Genomic DNA, 18,824 nt, shown 5'->3' on the forward strand with positions numbered 1-18,824 from the left:
CTGTAACTCTTAATACATCAATATAGAATTATACATGGCTAAATACTGGCCGAGGAAAATATAATTCTACTTGAGTTATAGACTGTCCTTCACTTATATTTATTGCCATTGAAAGCATACAACCAATGAAAATTGACTTCTCTGGAATTTTTATCCAGAACTTTGTTGCGTCTTTTTGTGTAAGGGTATGCTCTCCCCAGCTTATTTTCAATTCAGTTCAGTTTAGTTCAGTTTAGTTCAATTCAGTTCAGTTCTGTTCAATTCAATTCAGCTCTGGGCAATACTTTGACTCTCATGCACATATCACTATTCATTTCAGTTCAATTCAGTTCAGTTCAATTCAACTATTTTATACCGAAGAGAACAGGCCCTAAGTTTCATCCCGGGAATGAAAACTTTGTCCCCCACATTACTGAGGGATACAACAACAGACTCAATAATGCAATTGGAATATGCTTGACGACTAACCTGATACCATTACATAACCCGTAAGTCTGGTCGATATTTCTTAGGAGCACAAACGTTCCCCTACCTTCAATCTTATATTATGATTTGGCGATGTGCCGCACTTGTTCGTATTTAGAAGTGCAGTAGAGTATATCACATGAACTACAAAATTCTCTTCCTCGTCCGAAATTGCATATGAACTCATATATGTTCAATCTCTACCTAGCAAGCAAGACAATACTTGTTCATTAAATATGTTAGCAATTTCATTAGTTCTTTCCTGAAAATTGTTTGCTTTCCATATGTGATTCTCTAGATCATGATATGCAGTCTCGACTATTGCACAAATAGGGTCATCTCTTCCACATATTAATGACTCATGAGGAATTTCTATATTGGCTTCACCGCAATTTGGTTCACCAACTTTGCCGCCTTCGATATTCAGAATCCACTATGAGAATTCCCTAATTTCATCCACATTCGAGTTACCGAAACCTGTCCTTGGACTCATATTTCGCGTTAATCTTAGCACACGACAAAAAAATCCCATAAGTAAGAACTGTTGATTGCTAAGAAGATAAAAACTTATCTGGTTCCTTTATGAACGATATGCAATACATGTCTTAAATCACTAGCGAACTGCACAAAGAGTTTTTTGTTTTACAAATTGAAGATTTTAATAAGTCTCTCCTGATGATGAATATGAACTTGTGATTTAAAATGTTATAATCATGTATTGAGATTATTTTAAAACTGACTTCTGACAGTGTGTTTAGTGGTTGATATAGTTAATGGTAAGGCGGATCAAGTGACCCACCATGTTTGCAATAAGAGTTGATTAAAATAGTCTTTAATCTGTCTACTGCTTCCCTTAGAGTCTCAGACAAAATCACAATTGCACCACCGCTAACATTTAGCCATACACCCGCTTATGCTCCCACTTCTTCCGTTCATCCCCTATTTTCTCTTCTTGCACCATATTTGGCCACCCACTGGCCACTACCCAAAACCATGATTTCACTTTTAGACAAGTTCAATTTGCACATAAGGTTCTTTGTTTTATAAATTTAAGATTTTATGTTTTTTCCCCCTTAAAATCAGGGTGGAAATATTTTACTCGTCTATGTATAAAAGTGACAATATTAGAGTTAAGAATATAAAAAATAAATATATATGTAAAATTTCGAGAAAGCTAAACTTCAATTTGCTATTAACTATATATAGGTTCTTTAAAGCATAAGTTGTTAGCTACAGAAAATTAATGGTTGAATTCATTATTATTTACTTATTGACGCACGCTAATTTTTAATGTTGTTAGCTTTGCTTGTTCAAAGTCTTAAATGGACACATCTGTTCATCAATTTTTTGTAATATACCTAACAAATTAAATGGATTTAAACATATCTTATACGACATTATTGAAACATACGGAGCATTAAGATAAAATTATACTTAAATTTTAAAACTTAAATTTGGACCTTGGAATGAAAATGAATGGGTGTTCTAGAGAAGGAAGAAATACTTTCTACATATTACCATCAATGTCAATGACTATAGGCAATTCTTATAGACTTTGAGAACTCCATGAGAACAACTCTGTCTATATTTCAAAACTAATAAATTGTGATTTATGATCTTGTATTGAGAGTGATTAAAACTGGCTTATGACCCATATACTCTACAACTATGATTTTTGTAAATTGGATTTGATATCTGAAAATTTTGTTCAATACTTTCAAATTGGCAATATAAAACATTTTTTACATATTACCATCAATGTCATTGACTATATTCAGTGCTTTTAGACTTTGAGAGCTGCATGAGTATAGTTTTATTTAAATTTCAAAACTAATAGCTTGTGATTTATATGTTATGATTTTGTTTTATGAGAATAATTAGAACGGGTTTATGACCCGTACGTTGTATAGTTATGATTTTTATCTTATCACCAATTCTCTCTTGCTATCTTGCAGTACTGCTGCAATGCACCTGACCAACATCCACCGGCTACCCTGTCTGTTTGCTACACTGCAACCTGCAATCTACATAAACCCTTTTTTTCACTATGTATTTTTTTCTGATGATTTTGTAATTTGTTGTTGGATTTTAGTTAATTTGAAAGGAACTAAATTATAGTACTGAATTTTGTTTGACATAATTAGAAAATTATAGCTAATCATTAGTCAATTTGCAAGGAAGTTAGTCATACTACTGAATTTTGATCGACATAACTTATCCTATCTTATCTGAACTTAACTTATTACTGAACTTTTCATTTCTTATACATATGAATTTATATTACCTTATTTAAATTTATCTCATCTCGTCTTATTTGACTTATGTATACTTTACTTACATTTAATACATAAGCTAAATTAATATGTCAGTACCTTTACGAATAACATACATGGTACAACTTAGTAGTACATAAAGCTATGTAATCCCAATAAACCATCTCAATATAACTTTCACTTTTTCCCGAGTGGGACCACTTGAATCAAATGAATTGGGAGTACATACTTCTATATACTCCAAGGTGTACTTTATAACACGTGCTTTACGTTCATGTCTTTGATATTACATTAATTATCTATGAATATTACACTGTTTTAAAAAATTATCATAAGTCCTTGAATACATATAATACAAATTTCACGTACAACATGCATGTTGTTGTAGCCTATAAATCAATGGCTATAAAGGTGACACGTGGCTCCATCACAACCCTACAAGTGGCACTTTCCTATTTTGGTAAAATACATGGGTCATAAGCTTGTATGTACTAAAGTACACTTTTCTGAGGAAAAGGTGTACTAAAACCCTTCTTATGGCCCAAATTGTACTTAGGCCCAGTAAAGGTAAAGAACATTTCTGTGTAAAAGGGTGAGGTGTATCCTCCAATCAGTAATTGCCACGTGTCACAGCATTATTGCTTAGCCAATCAGATGCTCCCAAATTAGGGTGGCATCAAAGTACAACAGTCATTTCAGACACTATAAATAGTTCTTGAAATCAGTGGAAAGGTACGTTTTTCAGAGCATAGTACTATTATTCTGCCATAAATACTCTCTCTCTACTTTCTCTCTCTAAAAGTTCCTTCATACTCCTGAAACCTGACTTAAGCTTCGGAGGGGATAATATCACCCAAACCTCTAAGGTGGGTCCCTTTTTTGCAGGTCTTGAGGCGGAGTTCAGGTTCAGGTCTTGAGTACAGGTGTTGTTGCACAATTCTCCTATTCTAGAACCTACTGTTGGGGATAGTAGTAATAACTTACGAGTAGAGCACTACGTAACATTTGGCGCCGTTTGTGGGGAGACGCAACAATGACTGATTGTCACTCATCCAATGTTGCCAGGAATAGAAGCTTTGAGATACAAGTGGAAGATACGGTGGGCGATGAGAGGCCACCTAGAGGAAGAGACAGGCCCTCTACTGCCGTTCGTCTCTCTGGTCGGAGCAAGGACCCTGTCATCCAAGAGAATCTTGACCGTCCAGTAGAGATGGCAATATCTAGTGGATCACCCGACCATCCGCTCCACCCGATTTATTAAGTGGGCGAAATACCCGGTTTAAACGGATGATAGCCGGGTGACGGATAATCAGGTGATGGATGCGGGTCAGGTTCGGGTGATATTTTTTGATCCATCACCCGACCCATTCTCCGTTTACCACCCGATCCGTCTCCCGTTTAAAGTAAAAAATATATAATTTTTTTTTAAATTTTGGGCTTTTTTATTTTACTGCTTTATTAATCTATAGCCCAAAAGTTGCAAGATGATAATATAAGTATATAAATGTTAATAATGTGGATTAAGGTTAGTTTGGAGACAATTTTACATAGTAAGTAGAATTATATACTTCCTCCGTTTTTTTTTAGATGTTACACTTTCCTAAAATTGCATGGTTTTAAATAGATGTTACACTTTTTAAAATTTTCTTATTTAGTAACTTTTGCCTTGTGAAATGTCCATATTACCCTTACTAACTACCCATTTAAAAATTAAAACACTCTTAATCTACCCTATTAAATCCCTACCTAATCTAATCAGATTTTAACCATTCCCACCAAAATTAAAACCCCCAACTACCTTTTCATCTTCCCCATGATAATTTAATAGATTCAACCCCCCTCCCCCAACTGATTCATCCCCCCATTAAAGTTCTTCCCCAACCACTCCAATTCCCTAACCCTAAAACTACGAACTTCATCTTCTCTCTCTCCACTTTCATTTCTCCTCTTCTAATCTTCTCTTCCTCTCTCTACTGTACTTCATTTTCTCTCTCTAGATTTCTTCACTTCCTCTTCAAATCTCCCCTTAAAACTTTCGATTTCTCCATTCTTCTCTTGAAACTTTCCATTTCTCTTCAAATCTCCCCTCAAAAGTTCTTGAAAAAACCCTAGAAAAATGCCGAAGAATTTTGTGCCTGACCTCCAACCCCTTGTTGACGCCTTGTTCCAAACTGACGATGCTGATGAGTCTGACTCTATTCGCTAGTTGATGCTTGCATTGCAGACTGGGTCTCCTTGGCCAAGGAGGCTCTATGACAGTGGAGATGCAAAGCACTTGCTTCGCCCTTATGCCTTGAAGGCTTTGGGTGTGGTGGTTGATGAGTTTTATCAGGTTACGGGGTTACCAAGGGAATTCCGTCCCTCTTCTTCTTCCAACCCTAAAAAAATGAGTCCCCAAGTTAAGAAGATCTTTGACCCCAGACCTATTTCACAGAGGTTGAGGCCTAGATCTAGGGTTGAGGAAGAAGGGGATGGGAGAAAAGGTAAGGAAATTCTCCGTTCTACCCATGAGATTGTTTGTGCTTTAAAGGCTCCGTGTTTTTACACTGTTGGGAAAAATGGTAAAGTTCAAGAGGTGAAGGAGAATGAGAAGGATAAGGGGAAGGAGAAGGAGAAGGAAATTGTGGGGTGTAAGAGGAAGGACAGATGTCAGTGTTTGGGTTGTGCTTCTAAGTCCTTCAACGTCTACGACGATGAAGGCACTGTTTATGCTATGTATGTTGAGTCTGATGGGGGTTTTAAGGTGTTCGATGTGGTTGAAGAACTGCTGGATGAGAGAGAGGCTGAGGATGGTGGGGGTGAGCTTGAAATTCCAATGAGTCCCTGCACTTCATCAGAACTTGATCCTGATACTCATTGCTTCCTTATCAGGAGAAAGGAGAGTACTTTGACTCTCTAAGGTTCTATCATCCTAACTCTTTTAATTGCCTTCTGTTTTTCGTTGCCTTTTAATTAATTTGAGTCCCTGAAATTCCTATTGGTTTGCTGTTGCCTATTATTGGTTGCCTATGAAATTATTTTGGTTGGATTGTGTTTTTGGATGCCTATAAATATGTTGCTTGGGGTCTGATTTGGGGTTGCCTATAAATCTGTTGGTTGGGTTCTGTTTTTGGTTGGCTTATGTTTTTGGTTGGATTGTGTATTTGGTTGGGTATGAATATTTTTTGGTTGGATTGTGTATTTGGTTGCCTATGAATATTTTGGTTGCCTTTGAATATGGTTGTATATGGGTTATTTGGTGGCTATTATTTTTTGACTATGAATATATTTTGGTTGCCTATGAATATATTTTGTTGCCTATAAATCTGTTGGTTGGCTTCTGTTTTTGGTTGCCTTCTGTTTTTGGTTGGATTGTGTATTTGGTTGGGTATGAATATTTTTTGGTTGGATTGTGTATTTGGTTGCCTATGAATATTTTGGTTGGCTGTTTTTGGTTGCCTATGAAACTGTTGGTTGGGTTCTGATTTTGGTAGGCTTCTATTTTTGGTTGGATTGTGTATTTTGGTTGGCTGTTTTTGGTTGCCTTCTGTATGTGGTTGGCATGTATTTTTGGGAAGCCTATGGGTGTTGGTTTGGATAGGAGGTTTGAGGATGAACAAATGGCTAATGATGTACTTCTGTTTTTGGTTGCCTTGTGTTTTTTGGTTGCCTTCTGTTTTTGGGTGCTGAGTTAAGTTGAGTCCCCCACTGTTTACACAATGAGTCCCTCTTGCTTCCCCCTTGAGTCCCAAATGTATTTTAAAAAGTAAAATCCAAATGATGAAGGGACTCATACATTGGGCTTGAAGAGCAATAGATGATTTGCTCCTTATTGGTGTTAAACCAATAAGTTGAGGTTTTAAATCATCCATTGCTTCCTCAATGAGCCATTGAATTAACCCTGATGGATTTTAAAAACACACACCTTACTTGAAACTTGTTGACATGCAAAAGAATAAAAACAACCATAATTGCTTGACTTCATTAAATGCTTGCATCACTGCTTATACAAACCAGTCCTTCAACATGTACAAAATAGTCTAATAACTAAACAAGAACCCCCCAAAAACTTTCTGGTTTGCTTAGAAGTGTTGCTTCATGTTGTCCATAATCTTTAACAAAAAGTAGATCCTGTGTATTTGTGCAAGTAGATCCTTCATCTTCTTCTATACTAGATATATACCAATAGACTGTGTATTTGGGTGGGTGCTGCTAGTGTGACTTCTCAGCTTGCCCCGTTTCAATAGACTGTAAACAGTGGAGGGGGGGATTTTAAGATATCCAGCAAATGCCCTTATACTTGTCCTCAGATTAAGTGGGACTGACTGAAGCCATTTGTCATCATATACTTTAAGCTTCCTACCACATCTTCCTGCTTTTTTGTTTCTCACATCTATGGCATGCCCAGCTTCTCTCTGTTTTTTTGGCATCTTTCCATATCCTATCTAATGTCATCCTACTTATGCCATGTTTTTTTGCTATTTCTGTTTTTAAACCCCATGCAAATTTACCATTTATTTCAGAGGTAAGTAGGTCATCAACCAACATTCTTCTTTTTGTTAAAGTTAAATGTGGTTTTTGGCTTGATGAACTTACATTGTTTTCTATTTCTGTGTTTTGTTGTTGTGGGTTACCCTGCTGATTTGGTTGGTCTGATTGAATGCCATCTGCTGCTGCTGTACCTCCATCATCATCCTCTGTGTCATCATCATCATCACTGTTGTAATGTGTCCACATCTCATGCATCAGCAACTCATCCTCCATGCCTTCTATTTCCAGCAGCTCTTGAAGGCAAAACTCCCCTGCTCTCCTCATCTGCTGACCCCATCTGTTTATAAGCTGGACCAGATTTTTTGAAGACTGAAGTGTGAAGTTTTTTTGTGGAAACTTCAGTTCTTAATTAAGTAGGAATTTTTTGTAATTGTTCCTGTGCAATGTGTGTGCAGTGATTTGTGGGAACAATCTGATTTTTGTAAAGAAACTAAACCATGGTGCTAAACAATATTTTCTCTCTCCTCATTTTGGGAAATAAGCCCTCATTTAATTTTTGGGGGTTTATATAGAGGATAGAGTTAGGAAAATGTAGGCTTAAATAATGTTTGAAATGCTGAATTTAAATTTTTTGCAAATTTTCAACTTTATGAAAATTTTGGAGGGAATTGGTTTTGCTGCCAAAATTTTGGCTCCCCTTCCCCTCTCTCATCAGCGTGTAAGTTGTAATTGGAGGGAACCAACTAGTGTTCCCTCTTTTCTCTCTCCTCCTTTCCCTTAAACCCCCCATGTGCAATGGTCCCCACCCCTTTAATCCCCTATACTTATTCTCTCCTAATCACTCCTTCAATTTTTGCCTAGAAAACCACAATTTTTGAAAGTGTAACATCTAAAAAAAACGGAGGAAGTAAATGGATTATTGGTTCTTGTTAGTAATTTTTCTTTCTTCTCCTAATACTATTTGATTTCACCCGTTAATCACCCGATCCATCAGTTTAACCCGATTACAAATGGATGGATGTGGGTGATGGATGGATCAGGTGGAGTGGGTGGATGCGGGTGACACTCCACCCGCCCCGAACCCGATCCATTCACATCTCTACCGTCCAGTGACAGCTGGCCATCTGGAAACTGTCTTAAATGACTTCCAGGCTAGGATGGTCGCTGTCATAAAGGAACAAATCAAAAGCAATATGTTATTTTTTCAGGTTAATCCAGGTCAGGCCGCTGTGGTGTCGCCTAGGGGGTAGTCTCAAGAAGGTCGTCCAGGGACAAACCGGCCTCCTCGGCAGGAATTAACAAAGCAACTGTCTAAAGAAAAGCAGCCAGCAGTCAATGAACCAAGAAGAAAGATGGACTGGAAGTTGGTGGTCCGTCCATGAGATAACATTCCTCCTAGTGGTCACAAGATGGAGACGGATGCTAGGGAGCACTTGGAAGCCAAGAAGGCAGCTGCTCTTCAGCGTTCGGCCTCAAGGTCTACTCCCTATATGAAGGATCCTCCATTGAGGATTCTGTCCAGAATAGAAGGAAGAAGTCAAAGACCTTCGGTTGTTAAGCCAAGGCAAGAAAAAGCGGTTTTACAACCTATGGTGTATAGGCGTCAAGCCCTAGCTAACACCTCCTCAAATCCAGTGCTGAAAGAATATCGCCGGGAGCACATACCCACTGAGGGACATGCCGGGGCACTCAAGATTAACTGGCCGACTCCCTTTTCGGCCAGAATCATGGAGTCCCCCCATTCCCAAAGGTTAAGCTTTCGACGATAGAGCCTTTCGACGGCACTACAGATCCGGGTGATCATTTATCAGCATACAAACATCAAATGTATGTTCAGGCGGTTGATTATGCTACCTGGTGCAAGAACTTTCCAGCCACGCTGAAAGGGGTAGCTCAAAAATGGTTCAACAATCTTCCCCATAACTCGGTGAATAATTTCACTGAGCTTAGTATCTTGTTTACTAGCCATTTTGTAGCAAACCGGTAGGAACAGAAGACCAGCATGCATTTGGGCAAGGTCGTCCAAGGGCCTAAAGAAGCCCCGAGAAGCTATGTGAAGAGATTTAGCCTGGAAGCATTGCAGATCCAGCATTTGAATGCGGGAGTGGCGTTTAACGCCTTCATCAGGGGTCTAAGGCCAGGAAGCTTTAAGTTCGAGTTGGTAAAGAAAAAGATCTCCACCCTGACTGAGGCTCTTCAGGAGGCCGAGGCATTTATCCATGCTACGGAAGTTTGTGAGGAAGTAAAACATCCAGAGACAAAGAAAATTGAAGAAACCATTCAGCCAAAGAAGAACACCCCCAAGAAAGCTGAAACTTGGGTGGTGACTTCAATGACGAATTCATCCAAACGAAGCAAAAGAACTGAGCCAACAACATCAGCTGAGCCTATAAAGTTCAGCAAGGATCAGTACTCCATTCTCATGGAGATCAAAGATTAATACGAACTAAAGGCGCCAGCTGAAATGAAGACGCCCTACAGAAACAGGGATAAAAACAAGTACTGCCATTTCCACAACGATTGTGGTCATGAGACAAACGAATGTAAGCATCTGAAAAGAGCTTTAGAAGACTTAGCTCGCAAGGGTAAGATGAATTCTTATCTACCTCAAGCAAGTAGAAAATTCCAGAAGAAGGATAATCATTAAGGCAGAAGAATGGATGATGAAAGCACTGACGAAGATGTAGTGCTAGTGATATCAGGAGGATTTGCAGCAGGGGGTCCTACCAATCGCGGCCATAAAAACTACTTACGGGAACTCAGTCAGGTAATGCTTACCAATCAGGCAGAATCTGATCCTTTTCCTAAAATTGTGGTTAGCGAACTGGATCGCGAGAAGATAAGAACACCCCATGACGACCCATTGGTGGTAGAGATGAAAATAGCAAATCTTAGGGTAAGACGGATCTTAATTGATAGAGGAAGTTCTACCGATATCATTAGTGCCGATTGTCTGTCAAGATTGAAGTTTGACGAAAATAATCTGGTTCCAGTCAACCATCCCATCATTGGATTCGGGGGAGGAATCATTAATCCAATGGGAACTGTCACCTTACCCGTCAGGGTAGGGGACAAGGAAGCCTCCCGGACGCTCTTTGTTAGGGATGGGCATGGGTCCAGGACCCCCCCCGGACCCTGTTGGACCCGACCCTAAATTTAGGGTCTGGGTCCAACTTTTTCAGACCCTTAGGGTCCGGGTCCGGGTCTGGGTCCAAGTAATTTTTTGCGGGTCCGGGTCCCAATGTTGTAGACCCAGACCCGACCCAGACCCGACCCTAGACCCTAAACATATGTAATATATAAATTTTAACCTTTTTTTTAAAAAAAAAAAACTGATTTTTTTTAAACCCTAAAGGCTAAAGCCAAAGAGTGACTCACTGTAGGAGTGAGACGCCTCCAAAGAGAGAGACGAAAAGAGTGAGAGGTGAGACGCCTCCAGCCCTCGACTTCGCCGCCGGTTTCACGCTGCTCCAGGTATTTTAATTTTTTCAGTTCTCTTTTTATTTCTCTCTGATGTCTGATTCTTCGATCCTCTTTATTTTTTCGAACATTTTTTGTATGAAATTGTTAATTTCAGATTTTCAGTCTTCGAAGTTCTTAGTTTCTTACTGATTTGTTTATTTGTCGAACTCATTTGTTTCATTGTTTGTTTGGTTTTTCAGTTTATATGTATGAATTTCAGTTTATTTGTTTCATTGTTTGTTTCGTTTTTCAGTTTATATGTATGAATTTCAGTTTATTTGTTTATATGTATTTCGTTTGAGTTGAATTTGTAGAAAATTAGGGTTAAAAAAGTGAATGTCGATTTCAGTTTATTTGTTTATATGTATTTCGTTTCAGTTTATATGTATGAATTTCAGTTTATTTGATAAAATCTGTAGGCTATGGATGAGGTACAATCTGAATGTGGTTCTAAAAACAAAGATGCATCTCCGAATATTGAAGAAAATTTTGTAAACTTAGATGAGGGTATAGATGAGGAAGGATTTGTGAATGTAGATGAAATAGGTGAGCAAACTACTAATACAAAACCTACAAACAGTAGTAGAACATCGAATAGGAAGCAAACATCATCTGTATGGACATACTTTACTAAGATTATGGGGGATGGTGTTTTAAAAGGGGCAAAGTGCAAGCATTGCAAGGCAGAACTTAAAGCAGGTGGCAATCATGGTACTTCACATTTGCATAAGCATGCTGATAAGGTGTGTCCTGGAAGACACTTAAGGATACCTTCTGGTCAAACACAATTGAAAATGAAAACTGAGGTTGATGGGTCAACTTCATTGGAGTTTAGAAGTAAAGAAAAAGAAGTGGAATTCAACCAAGAGGTGTCAAGGAAAGAGTTAGTTCAGATGGTCATTATGCATGAATATCCGTTATCCATAGTAGATCATTTTGCATTTAGGAGGTTTGTTCAAAGTCTCAATTCTTCATTCAAGATGATTTCTCGAACCACATTGAAGCGTGATATCATGAAAATGTATAATGAAGACAAAACATCTCTCAAGGCATTATTGGAGCATAATGAGAGTAGGGTATCTGTTACTACTGATATGTGGACAACTTCTAATCAAAAGAAAGATTATATGGTTGTTACATCCCATTTCATCGACCAACAATAGATCCTACAGAGTCGCACTTTGAGGTAGTTTTCTCTAATTCTATATATTTGGTTCTTAGTTGAATTTTATTTTCTTGATTGTATATACATTAGTTAGTTGGTTGGTTGGTTGATATCATATATATGTTTATTTATATAGGTTTTGTTATGTGCCATGTCCTCACACAAAAGGGGTTATTGCTAAAGTGTTGATGGATTGCTTGTCTCAATATTCTTTAGAGAACAAAATCTCTTCTGTGGTTGTTGATAATTGCTCCACTAATGATGCTATGATAAAAATTTTGTTTGATAAATTTGAGGAAAGTTCACTTGTATTGGGTGGAGAGTTTCTACATATGCGATGTAGTGCCCATATTTTGAACTTAGTTGTGCAAGATGGACTAGATGTGATTAGTTCTGGGATTGAGAAAGTTCGAGAATGTGTGTCATTTTGGATGTCAACTCCAAAAAGAATTGAAAAATTTGAGGAGGCTTGTCGTTTTTTGAACTTAAATACCACTAAGAGGCTAGTTCTTGATTGCAAAACTAGGTGGAACTCTACTTTTTTGATGCTTCAAACTGTTTTACCTTTTAAGGATGTGTTCTTGAGGTTGAAGCGTTCAAATAAAAGGATGAAGTTTGTGGTTCCTTCTGAGTATGATTGGACTTTAGCTGCACTTGTATGTGAGAAGTTGGAGATTTTTTATAACACAACTGTTGTATTTTCTGGCACAAGCTTTACCACCATTAACTTGTTTTTTCGGATGATTTGTGAGATCAAATATGCATTGAAGCAATGGTTAACAAGTGATGTTGAGGTGATTAGGCATATGGCTAAAAGTATGCAGGAAAAGTTTAACAAGTATTGGGATAATATCAATGGACTGTTAGCTATTGCTTCAATTTTGGATCCTAGGAACAAAATGGATTGTGTGAAGTTTTATTTTGACTTGTTTTATGATGGTGGAGCTGAGGGAGAAATTGGAAGAATTAGGACGATTCTTGATAGGCTTGTGGTTGAGTACCAAGGAAGAACAAAGGAAGATTATGAATCACTCAATCAAAGTGGCAAGAAAAGAGTAGCTCCACAATCTTCTAAGGGTGGAATGGATTTATGGGCACAAAATAAGAGTGCAAAGACTACCACAAAAAAAGTGAATGTGAGGTGTGAATTAGATCATTATTTGGAGGGTGATCCATTACCAGAAGATGATGAGTTTGATGTTCTTAAATGGTGGAAAAAGGATAACAAGTATCCAATTTTGAGAAGTATTGCTAGAGATATTCTTACTATTCCCATTTCGACCGTGGCATCGGAAAGTGCTTTTAGTACGGGTGGAAGAGTGGTTAGTCCTCACCGTTCTAGGCTCCATTCACATACGGTTGAAGCATTAATGTGCTTGCAAAATTGGATGACCCAAGACCTTAAAGGTAATACTCTTATATCTTATATCAATTTTTATATTTATAAATTTATATGACAAATACTTATTTAAATATTGTGATTCATGAACATGTATTAAGGTACATTGGAAAGCTCTCATGCTTGCTCTTCTGTTACCGATGATTCTGATGTTGAAGGCGATGAAGAATTAGTTGATATTATTGATATGGTATGTTTGGATTGTTAAAATTTTCAAATTTATATAAATATATAAACAGCCTTATTTTTTATAATTTTTATTGGTTTGTAGGATCTTGATGATGAGTTGGATGATCATATGGATGATTGAGGATGCATATGGATTATGGAGGCTTGAGGATGCATGAATTGAGTTATGGGCTCATAAGTCATGGCTACAAGAATTTATGAAGCCATTAACTATTTTTTAGTCTTTTTTTTGTTGTTTTTTTGGACATTAGTCTTCTAAGACATTATTTGTATTGTCCTAAATAGTATAAATTGTTCTAGACATAATTATTATTCTATTTTGTATTTTTCTTATTTATGGGTATTTTTTCTAGATGATTAATGATATTAATAATGCTGAAAATTTGGCAAAATAAAGAAAATTTAGGCTTGGACCCTCTAGACCCTCCAGACCCTGCAGACCCTAAGGGTCTGGGTCAGGGTCCAGTTTTTTCAGACCCTTAGGGTCCGGGTCCGGGTCTGGAAAAAAATTTAGGGTCCGGCCAGACCCGACCCAGACCCGACCCTTGCCCATCCCTACTCTTTGTTAAGTTCTTGGTGGTACGAGATTTGACAGGTTATAATGTCATTCTCGGACGACCCACCTTGAACCACATCAAGGCTATTATAGTAACCCATCTAATGCTGATGAAGTTTGAGTGCGATGGAGGGAAAATTGGATCCCTATATGGAGATCAGCAAGCAGCAAGGGAATGCTACCTCACCACTCTAAAACCTTCATCATGGAGAGGTGAGAAGTTAGAGCGACCAAAGGCCATAGAGATAGAACCGGCCGAGAGGTTGAAAGGCCAGATAAGTGAGTTGAAGAATGAAGTAGAAAAAGCTCAGATGAAGTCCCCTCAAGAAAGCAGGCCGTCCATACTCTTGCCGAGCAAGAAAAGGAAATGCCTGGCCATCAAGGAAGAGAAAGCTTCATCTGAAGAAGTGATGGCCATAATGGGCATGACACTAGAACGTCCAGAACCGGTAGAGAGACCGGTTGAGATTGTTCTGAACAAAGAACATCCAGAAAGGACGCTAAAAATTGGATGCATTCTAGGTCCTCAGACCAAGCCGAATTGATCGCGCTGTTGAAGGAGTTTGAGGATGTTTTTGCATATATACAGTAGAGGAGATGCCGGGAATTGATCCCGAAGTTGCTGTTCATAAACTAAACATAGAGCCAGGACAAAAGCCAATCCAGCAGAAAAAGAGGCACTTGGGTCCGGCCACGAATCAAGCCGTTGATCAGGAAGTCCAGAAGCTATTAAAATCAAAATTCACCCGGGAGACTTATTATCCGGATTGGATTGCCAATGTAGTCATGATCCCCAAGCCAAACGGAACTTAGAGGATGTGTGTGGATTACACTGATCTAAACAAGGCTTGTCCAAAGGACAGTTTCCCTCTGCCTAAAATAGATCGACTAGTTGATTCCACGGGTGGGGCATACGCTACTTAGCTTTATGGACGCTTATTCAGGTTTTCACCAGATTCCTATGTGGCAAGAGAACCAAGACAAGACCTCGTTTATCACTGAAAAAGGTCTCTATGGCTGGCTGAGGATGCCTTTTGGCCTCCGAAATGCGCCAACTAACTTTCAGAGGCTTATAAACAAAGTCTTCCAACCGCAGTTGGGAAGGAATATGGAGGCTTACATTGACGACATGATCGTCAAAAGCCGCAAAGAGATGGATCATATGGAGGATCTACGAGAAACATTCTTAACTCTTAGGAAATACAAGTTAAAACTCAACCCATAGAAGTGTGTATTTGGAGTGGTGGCCGGGAAGTTTTTGGGGTTCCTGGTCGACCAGCGAGGAATTGAGGCGAATCCTGACAAGATTCAGGCGATTTTGGACATGACTTCTCCGTCCAAGATTAAGGAAGTTCAACGTTTGACATGGTGTCTGGCTGCCCTTGGACGTTTTCTTTCTAAATCTGGAGATAAGTGTCATCATTTCTTCGCAACTATAAAAAAGAATGCGAAATTTGAGTGGACGGAGGAGGCAGAGAAGGCTCTTCAGCAGGTAAAGGAGCACCTCCGGCAGTTGCCTCGATTAATCAGTCCAGCCGAAGGAGAAAAACTATTTGTATACCTGGCCGTATCGCCGCATGCGGTTAGCGCTGTTATCCTAGCTAAAAGGGATCCAGTGCAAATACCGGTCTACTTTGTTAGCCATGTGCTAAAAGATGCTGAGGGCAGATATTAAATGGTAGAGAAATTCAGCCTGGCACTACTTATGGCTAGCCGAAAGCTGAGACCATATTTTCTAGCCCATAGTATTCTTGTCTATACTGACCAGCCTCTAAAGCAAGTCCTGCATAAGATGGATGCCTCTGGACGAATGCTAAAGTGGGTTGTGGAGCTCAACATATTTGACTTAGCATTTGAGCCAAGAAAGGCGATCAAGGGGCAGGCCCTAGCTGATTTCATTGTGGAGCTTACTCGGCCTACAATAGAATTCGTCCAAGATCCAGTAGAGGGTAAGCGGCATTGGACCCTTATGGTGGATGGATCGTCCACTACCAATGGTTGTGGAGCTGGGATTATCTTTCAATCACCAGAGAGGGACAAATTTGAATTTGCAATCAGATTTCAGTTTCAGGCTTTAAATAATGAAGCAGAATATGAGGCCCTTCTAGCCAGCATCAAATGTGCAAAGCGGCCGGAGCCCTGGAAATTGAAGCAAAGACGGACTCTCTGCTGGTGGTTAGTCAAGTCAATGGGGACTTTGAATGCAAGGAGGCGTCTATGAGTAAATATATGAAGTTGATTCAGGAAGAAATAAAAACATTAAAACGGTTTGTGCTCGACCAAGTTCCAAGGTCGGAGAATCATCAAGCTGATTCTCTCTCAAAATGAGCAAGTTCGGCCGAAGGGGATATGCCGAGAACTGTATTTTGGGAGGTAAAACCGGCAAAGAGTATTGATAAAAAGGAAGTTCTATTTCTCAACCGGGAAAACGTTTGGATGAGCCCCATCATTGAATGCAAGAAAACAGGACGCCTGCCCACGGATCCCTTGGAAGCAAAGTATGTAAAGGCAAGGGACAAATGGTTTAAGCTCTGGGATGGGACTCTCTACAAAAAGGCATTTAACCGGCCACTCCTCAAATGCATTTCTAGAGAAGACGGCCTGGATGTCCTGAAAGAGCTACATGAAGGCGTTTATGCTTCTCACATTGGGGGAAGAGCATTAGGAGAAAAGGCTTTAAGGACAGGGTATTACTGGCCCACCTTAAAGGATGACGCTCTGCTCTATGCGAAGAAATGTGATAGTTGTCAAAGGCATGGCAACATATATAAACCCGTCCAACTATTTGACTCCAATTCTTTTCCCCCTTCCCTTCGCTAAATGGGCAATGGATATCCTTGGGCCATTTCCTGTAGCGGTCGACCAGAAAAAATTTGTGATAGTAGCAATAGACTACTTCACAAAATGGGTGGAGGCTGAAGCAATGAGTGGAATCACCACCAATGATGTGAAGGGGTTCGTCTGGAAGAACCTAATTACAAGGTTTGGGATGCCTCATTCTATTGTTTTTGACAATGGACCGCAGTTTGAAACGCCCAAGCTTCGAGAACGGCTGGCCGATCAGGGCATTAAAGCCCACTTTGCTGCTGTTTCCCATCCCCAAGCAAATGGACAAGTTGAAGCCTTCAACAAAATTTTATCAGCTGGAATAAAAAAGAAGCTGGACAATGCTAAGGGGTTATGGGTAGAAGAGTTACAGTTGGTTCTTTGGTCAATCAGAACAACAACCAAAAACTCAACTGGAGAAACTCCATTTATGCTCGTCTATGGCTCAGAACCCGTCCTCCCCATTGAAATTGAAGAACCAACTCTGCGAGTCATGGTTTATTCAGAAGATGCCAACTAGGCTGCTCTCCGGACAACCTTGGATCAAGTTCCTGAAGTGAGGGGCAATGCTCTGTTAAGAATGCAACTATATAAATTGAGAATGACTCGAGAATTTAACAAGCGGGTGGCTAGGCGGCCACTGAAGAAGGGAGACCTCGTCCTGAGGAAAATGGAAGCAGTCGGTCGAGCCAAAGAAATGGGTAAGCTCATACCAAACTGGGAAGGACCTTACAAGATAGACCAAGAAGTTCAGGGTGGCACCTTTCGTCTGGAAGACATGGACGACCACTCTATTCCCAGGACGTGGAACTCAGATACTTTGAAAAGATATTATATTTGTTGTAACTGGAGAAGTGTAATCTCTTGCTAACTAAGTGCCATAGGCACATTAATGAAAAAATAGAAATGTATACATCTATATTGGCTCCCAGCCAAACAAAATTCATATAATACAAATCTACTTCCCTTCTATGACTGTCTCTTTGTTTGTTATGTATACCTTATTAATTATTCAAAGGTACATACCATCGGCCAAGCCGACATTCAAAACAGAACAGCAAACAAAACACCTTCTATTAGGAGACCGGGCAACATGTCAAAATCCTATAAGGGTAGCACATAACGAAGGCTTACTATGGGTTAGCTTAAGGAGCTAACATCTCCTAAACAAAGGCGGTTGGAATTAGGACGCTTTAGTAAAAGGGTCTTAATTTCCGTCCAAAGGCCATTCACTGGGATAACAACCTTAGTAAAGGAAAAAGTTATTTCAAACTTTAAAAAGGATGGACGGATTGCCACAATCTTAGTAAAGGATTAATTCATATCTTGCATAAGTATATCATAGTCATTCTCCTTCTTGGATCAAAGAAAAGTTATTGAAACTTCTTCGTCCAAGAAGGGGGGCATATGGGCTAAATATACTACTGCAAATAACAAAACGTCCTTGTACAGAGAAATTTGGTATAATGTTGAAAGTAAAGTTCTGACGAACACTATCTGAGTTTCAGGCCAACCAATTTTTATACTTAGCATCATTATTCTGATAATTGGACTAAGTTGAAAATAATGGTGTCTTCGGCCAGAACAAGTTGATCTTAAAGGCCGAACATTTTATTTACTTATCATCATTATTCTGATAATTGGATTAAGTTATAAACATCATATGTATAGAATTCTGAGGCAATAAGTGAAAAAAGACACTCTTTTATAGAAGATCCAAAGAAGAAATTACAATCTAGTCAAAAATAAAAAAAACCACAAAGTACAAAAGGCCTGCGGCGAAGATTGAGGAAGAAAACAAAAAGAGAAGCTGAGCATCTGGAGTGGCGTTAGTATCGTCGGCCTGAGCTTCGAGGTCGACCTCTTCTTCTTCTTTCTCATCATCCGAGGATTCTCGAAAGACTGGAGGTTCCTCCCCGACCAAACTAGCTTTATGAAGGCTCTCCTGAAAGTCAAGCCGACGAACATATCTTGGAATGTCGTCCTCTCCGGCCAGCATTTCGAAGGCCTTCACAACCC

This window comes from Beta vulgaris, chromosome 4 (assembly GCF_026745355.1).
Source record: "Beta vulgaris subsp. vulgaris cultivar EL10 chromosome 4, EL10.2, whole genome shotgun sequence".
Taxonomy (NCBI): domain Eukaryota; kingdom Viridiplantae; phylum Streptophyta; class Magnoliopsida; order Caryophyllales; family Amaranthaceae; genus Beta; species Beta vulgaris.